Source organism: Oryctolagus cuniculus, chromosome 14 (genome assembly GCF_964237555.1).
Source record: "Oryctolagus cuniculus chromosome 14, mOryCun1.1, whole genome shotgun sequence".
NCBI classification, from domain to species: domain Eukaryota; kingdom Metazoa; phylum Chordata; class Mammalia; order Lagomorpha; family Leporidae; genus Oryctolagus; species Oryctolagus cuniculus.
The window spans coordinates 3,300,627-3,312,395 of record NC_091445.1 but is presented as its reverse complement, the minus strand read 5'-3'; positions in this window follow the sequence as shown (position 1 = coordinate 3,312,395).

The window sequence follows — 11,769 nt, the reverse complement described above, 5'->3', positions numbered from 1 at the left end:
TTAGACTATCTCCTTTGAAAAAATCATCAGCAACAAAACAAACATGAAGGCCATTTAAAAATAATCATGTCCTGGGGCTGGAGCTGTGGCATAGCGGATGGGGCCGCTGCCTGCAGTGCCGGCATCCCATATGGGCACCAGTTCAAGTCCCGGCCACTCCACTTCCAATCCAGCTCTCTGCTGTGGCCTGGAAAAGCAGTGGAAGATGGCCCAAGTCTTCGGGCCCCTACTCCCATGTGGGAGACCAGGAAGAAGCTCCTGGCTCCTGGCTCCTGGCTTCAGATCAGTGCGGCTCCAGCTGTTGCAGCCAACTGGGGAGTGAACCGGCAGATGGAAGACCTCTCTCTGCCTCTCCTCTCTCTGTGTAACTCTGACTTTCAAGTACATAAATAAATCTTTTTTAAAAATAAATTTTAAAAAATCATGTGCTTTTGCTGTATGCTTATGATTTTGCATTTATTTTTTATGTAACTGCAACTCACTTCCTTTTGTTTTTAAATATTGCATTTATTTACTTGAGAAGCAGAATTATAGTCAGAGAGAGGCAGAGACAGAGAGAGAGGTCTTCCATCTGCTGGTTCACATCCCAAATGGCCGCAATGGCCGTAGCAGCACCAATCCAAAGCCAGGAGCCAGGAGCTTCTTCTGGGTCTCCCACGTGGGTACAGCACTTGAACCATCTTCCACTGCTTTCCCAGGCCATAGCAAAGAGCTGGATCAGAAGAGGAGCAACCCCAGGACAAGAGCCGGTGCCCATATGGGTTGCCAGTGCCGTAGGCGGAGGCTTAGCCTACTACACCACAGTGCTGGCCCCTGACTCAATTTCAAAACAACATGAGAAAAAAAGGATTCAGGACTCATGGTGCCCTCAACATGAAAAAAAAAATTAATGCCATGCCCTTTTCCTAGATCACTGCCATTAATCATTAAGTAAAGACTAGAGGATTCTGGGAGATTAAATGAAGTAACTGAAATAGTATGCAATCCATAGTAGGAATTCAGTATTTGGTCAATGAATGTTAATATGAATCTTAAAAAGAGAAAAACATTTTCTCCAGGGAAGGCTGAGTGTTTTTAGAGATTCAGGTGAAAGAGAATAATATTGATCTACTCTGAAACCCTTGACAACAGAATTTACCACATTAAGACTGAGTTTCTCCATTTGCAAGGAGGGAATACAAATTCCTGATGTCAAAATGCCCAGGACATCATAGAGATTAGTGAGCTGAATGTTGTTAAAGAGTGTCATGTTCCTTAGAGAAGCAGTGTCGTATAAAGCAGTTCAGTGTCGTCGGAGTGGCTGCAGGGGTACTGTGCGTCAGGGACGCTCCCTTGACTTGGGACAGGTTATGCCTCAGAGCCCAGCGTGAAATGAACATATTCTAAGTGGAACAAGTACTCAACACACACAACCTGCAAGCCACCATTGCCTAGCAACCCAGTGCCTACTGCAGTGGGCGTTTCCATCCGTGATCCCGCGGCGGGGGATGTGGCTCCCTGCCGCTGTCCAGGAAGGAGAGGGAGAATCCTGCTGCAGATCACTCACCCGGGAAAAGATGGAAATTCAAAGGATGGTTTCTACTGACCATATGCTTCTTCCTTCCTTCCCTCCTTCCCTCCTTCCCTCCTTCCCTCCTTCCCTCCTTCCCTCCTTCCCTCCTTCCCTCCTTCCCTCCTTCCCTCCTTCCCTCCTTCCCTCCTTCCCTCCTTCCCTCCTTCCCTCCTTCTTTCTTTCTTTCTTTCTTTCTTTCTTTCTTTCTTTCTTTCTTTCTTTCTTTCTTTCTTTCTTTCTTTCTTTCTTTCTTTCTTTCTGCCAGGCAGAGTTAGTGAGAGAGACAGAGAGAAAGGTCTTCCTTCTGTTGGTTCACTCCCCTAATGGCCGCTACAGGCCAGCACTCTGCCGATCCGAAGCCAGGAGCCGGGTACTTCCTCCTGGTCTCCCATGCGGGTGCAGGGACCCAAGCACTTGGGCCATCCTCCACTGCCTTCCCGGGCCACAGCAGAGAGCTGGACTGGAAGAGGAGCAACCAGGACTAGTACCCGGAGCCCCAACCAGGACTAGAACCCGGGGTGCCGGTGCCACAGGCGGAGGATTAGCCAGGGGAGCCAGGGCGCCGGCCCATCATGTATTACTTTCACACTGTTGTAATGTGGGAAAATCCTAAGCCAAGCACTGTAGGTCCAGAATTGTCCATACGTGTCATTTTTTAAACAGAATAGAAACAGAAAATGCAGTGAGAAAAGCAGAACTGCTCTGGGGTGGGCATGTGACCCAGCAGTTAGCCACCAGCACCTCTCAGTGGCTGGGTTCTCCCCCACCAGTTCTAGCTTCCTGCTAACGCGCACCCTGGGAGGCAGTGGTAATGGGCCAGAGAACTGGATTCCTACCACCCACTTCGGAGATCAGGATTGAGTTTCCAGTTACCCTCTTCAGCTCCAGCCCAGTCCCAGCCCGTAAAGGCATTTGGGAAGTGAACCAGCGGATGAGAGCTCTCTTGTCTGCCAGTGTGTGTGTGTGCGTGTGTGTGTGCGTGTGTGTGACTCTTCCCTGCGTTTCTTTGTCTCTTAAATAAATAAATAGGTAGAAAAATGACCTTGCTTACAAAACTGTAAAGTACCATTTTTCTTCAAAGAGGAAAATTAGAAAAATGAATATTCCTGCTTGTGAATTTCAATGCAGAATCAATATATACTTAGAAAAGAATCAAATTGTGAGTCCAAAATGTTTTAGCTCTTTCAGCATTTCAGTGAACAAGTAAAAAATAAGTTTAATTATGTTAAAGTGCTTTTTTTTTAAATTTATTTATTTATTTATTTTTTTTTTGGACAGGCAGAGTGGACAGTGAGAGAGAGAGAGAGAGAGAGAAAGGTCTTCCTTTGCCGTTGGTTCACCCTCCAATGGCCGGCGCGCTGTGGCCGGCGCACCGCGCTGATCCGATGGCAGGAGCCAGGTGCTTCTCCTGGTCTCCCATGGGGTGCAGGGCCCAAGCACCTGGGCCATCCTCCACTGCACTCCCGGGCCACAGCAGAGAGCTGGCCTGGAAGAGGGGCAACCGGGACAGAATCCAGCGCCCCGACCGGGACTAGAACCCGGTGTGCAGGCGCCGCAGGCGGAGGATTAGCCTAGTGAGCCGCCGTGAAGTGCTTTGAGAAGAGTTTCCACCTCTTGATCATCTGGCTGTTGCTGATGAATGAGGTGGTGTCTTTTCAGCACTGGAGACACGCTGCTGGCTTCCGGTGCCGATTTCCGTGAGCCCGACGGAAGGAAGAACGGGCTTCCAGTCGGAGAAGCTCGGCCTCAGCTCCGATTCCGACTCTGGGAGCGTGTGTGGCCTTGGGCAAGCCACTTCAGCTCCCGGAGACTCTTCCCTAGGACTGAGGGCTTTCAGGGTGGCTGTTTGGCAAAGTGGTTACGTTGCAGCTCCAGACCCCTGCACCCCACATCAGAGTGCTGGGCTCAGCTCCAGCCCTGCTTCTCATTCCAGCTTCCGGCTAATGTGCACCCTGGTAGGCGGCAGGTGATGGCTCAAGAACTCGGATACCCGCCACCCACGTGGGAGACTTGGATTGAGGTCCAGGTTCCCGGCTTCAACCTGGCATAGCCCCAGCTGTTGCAGGCTTTTGGGGACTGAACCAGCAAGTGGGTGATCTGTCGCCACCCACTCCATCTGCTGTTCAAATAAAATGAAAATAAATTTAAAAAAATTTTAAAGACGGGGCTTTTGATCATGGCAGTGGCTCTCCTACAGTGACGCCTGAGTGGAAGACTGCAAGTTCTCTTCAGGGAACAGGAAAGTTACTCCTGAAGGTGAATGATGATTTTTCATCTTTATTCCTTTCTGTTCAGCAAATCTTGACTCCATCAATGATCAAGTTCAAACCCCTCATGTCCAGCTTTTCTCTGTAACCCCACTTCTTCCTCGAGTACAAGTGTAACTGTGTCTTCCTTGTGCTCGGTGGCCTTTCCATTCCTAATCACCTAGAGCGCTGAATCCTCACCGCCTGCACCACCAGCTCCCACTGCCCACCCGTCAGCTCCGCCTTCTGCACAGACTCCCGCGTCCAAGACTGTGTTCCCTCTGCCTCCACGCATTTGCACCCTTGTTCCTCCTCCCTAGATGTCCTCCTCCCACTCGGCATCTCCCGCACAATCTTCCTGCAGAATCTTCTCATTTCTTGCTGTCCAAATCCTACCTACTCTTCACATCTCAGTTCAAAACTGCCTCCCTTCCCCTGCTACCTTTTGGTGTTGTTTGGATTCTTTGCAGTTCTCTGTTGAACCTGCTGTTCTCCCTTTCGGGCCATCGGCAAGTGGGTGGCTTCCTGAGGAGGGTTGGTGGCGTCCTCCTGGGTGCTGTCTCCAGTCACTGACACACGTCTGCACCCAGTCAGCCTTTGACAGCCATGCTTCCCCAATGAATACTCTCCGTTATTCTTAGCCTCTAGGCTGCTCTCTTGTGCACATTTAATTTTGCCATTTTCTCAGGTTTTAATACTTTCTGTGCACATTGTAGCACCCCTTTTTTTTTAAGATTTTATTTATTTATTTTGGTAGTCAGAGTTACAGACAGAGAGAGGGAGAGACAGAGGGAACGGTCTTCCAGCCACTGGTTCTCTCCCCAAGTGGCAGCAATGGGAGGAGCTGGGCAGATCCGATGCCAGGAGCCAGGAGATTCTTCCAGGTCTCCCATGTGGGTGCAGGGGCCCAAGGAGTTGGGCCATCTGCTGCTGCTTTCCCAGGCCACAGCAGAGAGCTGGATCAGAAGAGGAGCAGCCGGGACTAGAAGTGCTGGCCATATGGGATGACAGCACTGCAGGCAGAGGCTTAGCCCACTGTGCCACAGCGCCCGCCCTTGTAGCACTTTCTTCCAGTATGCATGTAAGTGGTTACGATGATCTTTACCTGGGCATATTTCTGTATCAGCTGCAACATTCTTGCCTAGGTCGGGAATGTTCTCCCCAGAGGAAGCGGAGGATTACGGTAGCTAACTCCAGGACAGGCTCGGGGTATTTTTCAGACACTGCAGTGGTTTCGGGGGATCCAGGTACAGGAAGCCTCTGAGAAACGTGGCTGGCACAGGGCCGCCTCTCGGTCCCATGTCAGCGCCATGGCGTCTTTCTCTGAATGTGCTCTAGTCACTTCCTCTCAGCTCCATCTGTTTCCAGTTTCCTGCTAACTTGCCCAGGAATGCTGGCCACCGTTCAAGTCCCTGACACCCTTTCTCTCTCTGCCCCCACTACTTCCTCTCTCAAGTTTCAGATCCACAGGCGAGGACTCTCATTGACACAGCTCATCTACTTGGGCTAAACCACATTCATCCACTCACTCACTGAACATTGTGGAACACCTGATGTGTGCAGGCGCTCGCCTAAAGGCAGGAGTGGAGGCGGAGAGAAAGGCAGGCGGGATGGCCTGCCTCCTGGAGGAGGCAGCACCCAGACCAGGGACTGCTTCTGAGCATCGAACCCCGTGTTTGGGAGTAGAGATGCAAGGTCGTGTGGCCTATGACTGCGGTCATCAAAGGTGACCAGAAGAGGGTGTGGGGAAGCTTGGAGAGGTACTGGCACACTTGTAGTTTCAAGCTTCTGTGTATCATCCATGTTGCTTACCTTTTTTTTTTTTTAAGATTTATTTATTTATTTGAAAGTCAGAGTTACACAAAGAGAGAGGGAGAGGCAGAGAGAGAGAGGTCTTCCATCCGCTGGTTCACTCCCCAGATGGCTGCAACAGCTGAAGCTGCACCTATCCAAAACCGGGAGCCAGGAGCTTCTTCCAGGCCTCCCGCATGAGTGCAGGAGCACAAGCACCTTGGCCATCATCCACCGCCGTCCCAGGCCACAGCAGAGAGCTGGATCAGAAGTGGAGCAGCCGGGACCCGAACCAGCGCCCACACAAGCCACCGGAACCACAGGCCATCTCATGTGTAGTTTTTTTTTTTTTTTTTTTTTTTTTTTTTTTAGATTTATTTATTTGAAAGGCAGAGTTACAGAGAGACAGAGGCAGAGAGAGAGAGAGCTCCTCTATCCACCAGTTCACTCCTCAAATGGCCACAGTGGTTGGAGCTGTGTTGATCCAAGGCCAAGAGCCAGGAGCTTCTTCCAGTTCTTCCACAAGGGTGCAGGGGGCCAAGCACTTGGCCCATCTTCTATTGCTTTCCCAAGCCGTAGTAGTGAGCTGGATCAGAAGAGGAGCAGCTGGGAGTAGAACCCAGATACCTATAGGAGATGCCAATGCCACAGGCGGTGGCTTTACCTGCTACACCACAGTCCCAGCCCCTGGACAACCTTCTACTTTTGGTTTAACTGCATTGTTCATCGTGCAAGTACAGTGGATGATGGGTGTTCACAAAGTTCATGGACAATGCATAGTATGAAGAAACTATACTTGGATTTCCAACATTTTTGGTACAAAATAACCATCTTTTAATTCCATTTTCCATGAACATTTTGAAGGAATCCTTCTATCTGTTGGAGGAAAAAAAGAGACATCTTTAGAAGCCTTTAGTAAGAAACCTTAAACATCACTGAAGTGCTTTCTATGTGAGTCGATCTTTCTTCCCGGGATCACTGGGTGCCTGGGCACAGTGGCGTGGTGTGGACAACAGTCCACGCAGCAGAGTTGTTCTCGCTGTCAGTTGTCACCTGGTCTTTCTCCAGTTCCTTGGTGTTCATCCTGCTCTCCTTCTTACCTTCCGATTTGTCCAGTTTTCTTTCTCTCCTCCTTCCACAGCCTCCAGATTTGTTTGTCTCTCTTGACTAACTCCAGTGTAGAACCGAAAGCAGTGTATTATTGCTGGAGGCACGATGTCTTTGTACTGAGAGTTTAGGTGAGTGCCCCAAGCCTGGATCACCACTTGGGACCATGCCTAAACTTGAGCCAGTGCCAACAGGTGAGAAGTGCTGATGGCCATGGCCAGATCAGAAGGCTTATCACAGGACTCAGTAACTGCTGCCAAGTGATACCTTTGCACTCCAGGCTCAGACAATGAAATGCACAGGCGGATGATACAAAATTCATAATGATGATGGCACTTAACTTAATTGGAAAGTGATCACAATACAAGATGATGTCAAGAAAAGCTAACATTTTTCTACAGCCAAGAACCTTTAACGTAACCATAGTCAAATACGCTGCATGATAATACTTGGCTTAAAATAAGCCAGTATCACTCAGGCCTAGGGCGATTAAATTTGCCATAAATCCCCTAGAATCAGAAATCTTCTGGGGTACCTTGGCCTGGGATCTGTGAGACTTTGGAACAAGAATATCTTGTAGGCAAGAAATCCTTGTTTTCTCTCTGCTTTAGCTAAAAATGTGTAAAAAGAAACCTTTGCAGCTTTCCCCAATTCTCACTGTTCTTTCCGACCTCAGCCTTCGGTCTAATAGCGTAAGGGCAGGGTAAGGGCAGGGAAGGGAGAAAAAAGTGTATGACCTGGACTCAGAGGGTCCTCTTTCCATCAGCAGACAATCCTATGGCTGTTGACAACAAAAGAAGGCGGTCAGGTAGGCTGAGTCCGTGAAAAGTTTCATATTTCTAATCTTGGGTGTTTTTATAAAGATTTATTTACTTATTCGAAAGGCAAAGTTACAGAGAGAGTGGGAGAGACATATTTCCCACCCACTGGATGACTTCCCAAATAGCAGCAGTAGCCAGTACTGGGCCAAGCTGAAGCCAGGAACCAGAAACTCCGTTGGCTCTCCCACATGGTGGCAGTGACCCAAATACTTGGATCGTCTTCCTCTGCTGTCCCGGGCACATCAGCAGACAGCTGAATCAGAAGTGGGGCAGCTAGGACCCAAGTACGGGCAGGTTAACCTGCTACGCCACAGCGCCAGCCTCCTGTTCTTGATTTTAGATGCAGACAGATGTCCTCTCCTTATTAGAAGGTGAGATACTATTTTTAGTTGCTTTGTAGCGTCCATGCCCTTGCCTGCTTCATCAAGGGTGTTTCGATGTGAGTCCGTTTTCTGCCGGAAAAGCCCGGTCCTGCACTGGTGTTTGCGGCCTGCAGCTGCTGCCTTCCATCAGCTCACAGCATCTTCTGCCTTCTGCACTGACCAGAAATCTTGGACATCAGGAGACACGTCCCTACGTGCTGATGACTCCACAAAAACAGAATGTCCCTGGGACGTGTGGGGACCCAAAACCTCCCCTGACTTTAGGCATATGAGATTCATGCGGGAAAACGGCTGCCTGTCGCTGCATGTCACATGCCACAGTCAGCAATACCAGGCAGCGATGGGCACGTGCGGATCAGTGCGGCCTGGGGCCGGTTCTGTTTTCCTGTGTGTGAACGTTGGGCTGCTTTTCTGCCTTCTTTGAGTATCTCCCTACCGGCCACGCAGCCACAGGCATCACTGCATCTTCTGGCCAGTGGGCACTGGTCGTGCCCTGACCGTGCACTGGCATTGTGGTTTACAAGGACTCGTGCCTGGTCCTTTACGCAGATCAGAGTCTCCCAGGTGGGGCCCTTTTTCTTTTTTGTGATTGGTGAGGGGTTGTTGTTTTCTGCTTGGGTGTGTCCTCGTTTTCTCCTTCTCTTCTTGCCTTCCACCTGTTATCTTTCATGGGCTCGCACATGCAATTATTTATAAAAGTGTGCCATTGTAACCACACTACCATTTCTCTGAAGTCCCAGTTACGCAAGACTTTCCCACACACAGCTTGGGCTGTGGCCTCGCCTGCAGCCTCTGCAGTGTCACTCCAGCTCCCCGGAGGGTCTCCTGGGGTGACTGGTGGCTTATTTCCTCCGCAGAGACGTCAGCTTCTCCTCTCTCTTGATTTTGATTTTTACCGACTTTCCTTTGTGTCCTGTCCTCTTGCCTGCCTCTCTGCTCTGCCCGTGCCCCTCTGCCTGCTAAGGTGGTTTGGCCCTCCTGGTGGCCAGTGTCGGGCCAGGTTTTCAGCCTCTGATGCAAAACAGATCTCATTACCTGGAGCCTGCCTGCTCATCACTTCTGCAGCTGCTCGTGGGCCTCTGGGGCCTTGCCGTGCCTGCCAGGCTGGCTGCCCTCCATGGCCGGCCCTGCTTGGCAGCTTTGGCCCTCAGGGTGGCCCTCACCGTCCTGTCCCACACATTCTGTCCCAGCCCCCCGGAGTGCTCTGAGTGTTACAGCATTTCATCATAGGCAGCTCTCCACTTCCCTGTCACCTCTTCCTCCCACGTGTGTCCCCCTAAATGTGTATTGTAGATCCCTCGGCCAAAGATTCTTTTAATCTGGAAAATCCCTTGCTCCTCTTCTAGGACCCTAACTCGGCTGCTCCCCTAAGGATCTCCTCCCGCTGCCTTGATCAGCGCTGTCCACACTGTGGCCTGACAGTTCACATGTGTATGTTTTGGGTCCTCCTCCAGACCGTCAGCAGAGTTTAGGTTTTTGTACACCTGAAAATGGTTTCTCAGCTAGCGTGGCGTGGTAGAGTGAGCACACAGACCTGCAGGCTGTAGACGGCAGATTACAGCAGGCTCAAGGCCCTCATCTGGCCCCAGCGTGGGTTCCCATCACATCTGAGGCTGTCTTGGGGGTCCCAGGGCTGAGCTGAACTATGACCTCAAGGAGACTTGAGAGCTCGAACGGAGTGACGTGTCCAGCAGAAAGCCGATGCCAGCCACGTGGGTAATTTTAGATTTTTTTAAGAGCTACTTGAAAAGAAGGAAAAGGGCCGGCGCCACGGCTCACTAGGCTAATCCTCCGCCTAGCGGCGCCGGCACACCGGGTTCTAGTCCCGGTCGGGGTGCCGGATTCTGTCCCGGTTGCCCCTCTTCCAGGCCAGCCCTCTGCTGTGGCCCGGGAGTGCAGTGGAGGATGGCCCAGGTGCTTGGGCCCTGCACCCCATGGGAGACCAGGAAAAAGCACCTGGCTCCTGGCTCCTGCCACTGGATCGGCGCGGTGCGCCGGCCGCAGCGCGCCGGCCGCGGCGGCCATTGGAGGGTGAACCAACGGCAAAGGAAGACCTTTCTCTCTGTCTCTCTCTCTCACTGTCCACTCTGCCTGTCCAAAAAAAAAAAAAAAAAAAAAAAAAAGAAGGAAAAGGAACTGATAAGAATAGTTTTAGTAATGTTTAACTCCATACACGTAATGTCATCATTTCAATATACGCTTAATATAAAAAGCAGTGCATAATGAGATACTGCTATTTCCCATTCTTTCAGTCTTTGAAATCCTAAGGGTGCTTTACGTTGGAGAACGTGTTTGCCTGCGGTTGATTGTGTTCCCTCTCAAACCCATGCACATCTTGTCCCTTCCTGCGAACAGAGAGAAGTGCTGCTTTCCCTCAGGGCTGGAGAGGGGCGCAGAGCGGGACAAGGACGGGGCTTCAGTGAAGAGCAGGGCCGCAGCTCTCCCTGTAAAACTCACTGTGTGCTCTCGGCCCAAGTTCGTGCCGCAGGTTTCTCCTTTGAAAAGCGTGCACAGTAAGAACCCCCCGTGTGCTATGCCCACAGCGGCTGCAGAGTCGCGGAACGGCCCCTGAGGTCGTGGCCGTGCCCATGAGCTTGCTTCCGCGGAAATGAGCAGAGCCCCAGCGCACTGCGCAGGGCTCTGGCTGTGCTGCCACAGTGTCTGCACTGGGAGCGCCTCAGGATCCCTGACCGGGCAGCTGGACAGGAAGTGCTGCCAGGCCGTTTGCTTTTTTTATTTGATAAGTAGGTTGTTCATATTTCTAAAACTGGGTTTTGCCTCTTATAGCAGTATTTCATTTGGGTAAGCTTGTGCATTGCCAACTGACTTTAGAATGGTTTTGTTCATCTTCCATCTTTCTGGAAAAAATGACATGAGAGTATAAGTGAGTTCAAGTTCACAGCCTATATAGGAGGGCTGCCGCCCAGTACCAAGTGACTTTGCAGAAAAACAAGGGTGTTTGTCTGTGTTTGTCCAGCCAGCAAAGAGAGAATGCTAAGATGGAGGTGGTTGGTCTTCTCCAGGTTCGTGTGCTGGGGTCTCAGTCTCCAGCCTTGCAGAGTGGAAGTGTTGGGACCCTTAAGAGGGAGGCCCATGGGAAGGTCATTAGATCATGGGGGCCCCCGCCCTCGTGGATGGATTAATGCTGCCTCTGGGAGGACTGGGTTAATCACTGCCAGAGCAGGCTGCTGTAGAACTAGGCTGGTGCTCCCCCCATCTCCTGCCTCCTGTCCTGTCGTGTCCTCTCTCTCACACACGCCCCACTGCGTGATGCCATCTAGATGCCATCAAGACAGCTGGAAGACCCTCACCAGGAGCCGACCGGGTGGGACAGCTTGTTCCTGGATTTCAGCCTCCATGACCGTGGGTTCAACACACCTCTTTCTTTATAAAGTAGCAAGCCTCAGGTGCTGTCCTCTCTCTCTGTTTTGTTCTTTAAATAATATCACTACCCATAGCAGACTATTTAAATTTTTTTTTAACTTAGGGTGGTTTTTTTTTCAGTTGAAAACAGAAGGAGATCTTTCGTCTGCTGGTGTACCCTCTCAAGTGTCCACAATAGCCAAGGCTGGGCCAAGCTGAAGCCGAGGGAGAGAACCAGTGCTTGTGCCATCACCTGCTGCCTCGCAGGGTGCACATTAGCAGGAAGCTGGATCAGAAACAGGAAGCCAGGCTCACCCAACACTGATCTGGAATGCGGGCAACCCCACAACGGACAGGTGGGTTCTCTCCTAGCTGACTCACCGGCCATGCTGCCAGAAGCATGGATTCAACTCAGTGTACTTGGAGTCACTGGCCAAAGACCAAGGGGACAGTGCTGGGAGATTTTCCTGGGGAATTTGTCAAGCAAGTCTCAGCTGCACAGAAGA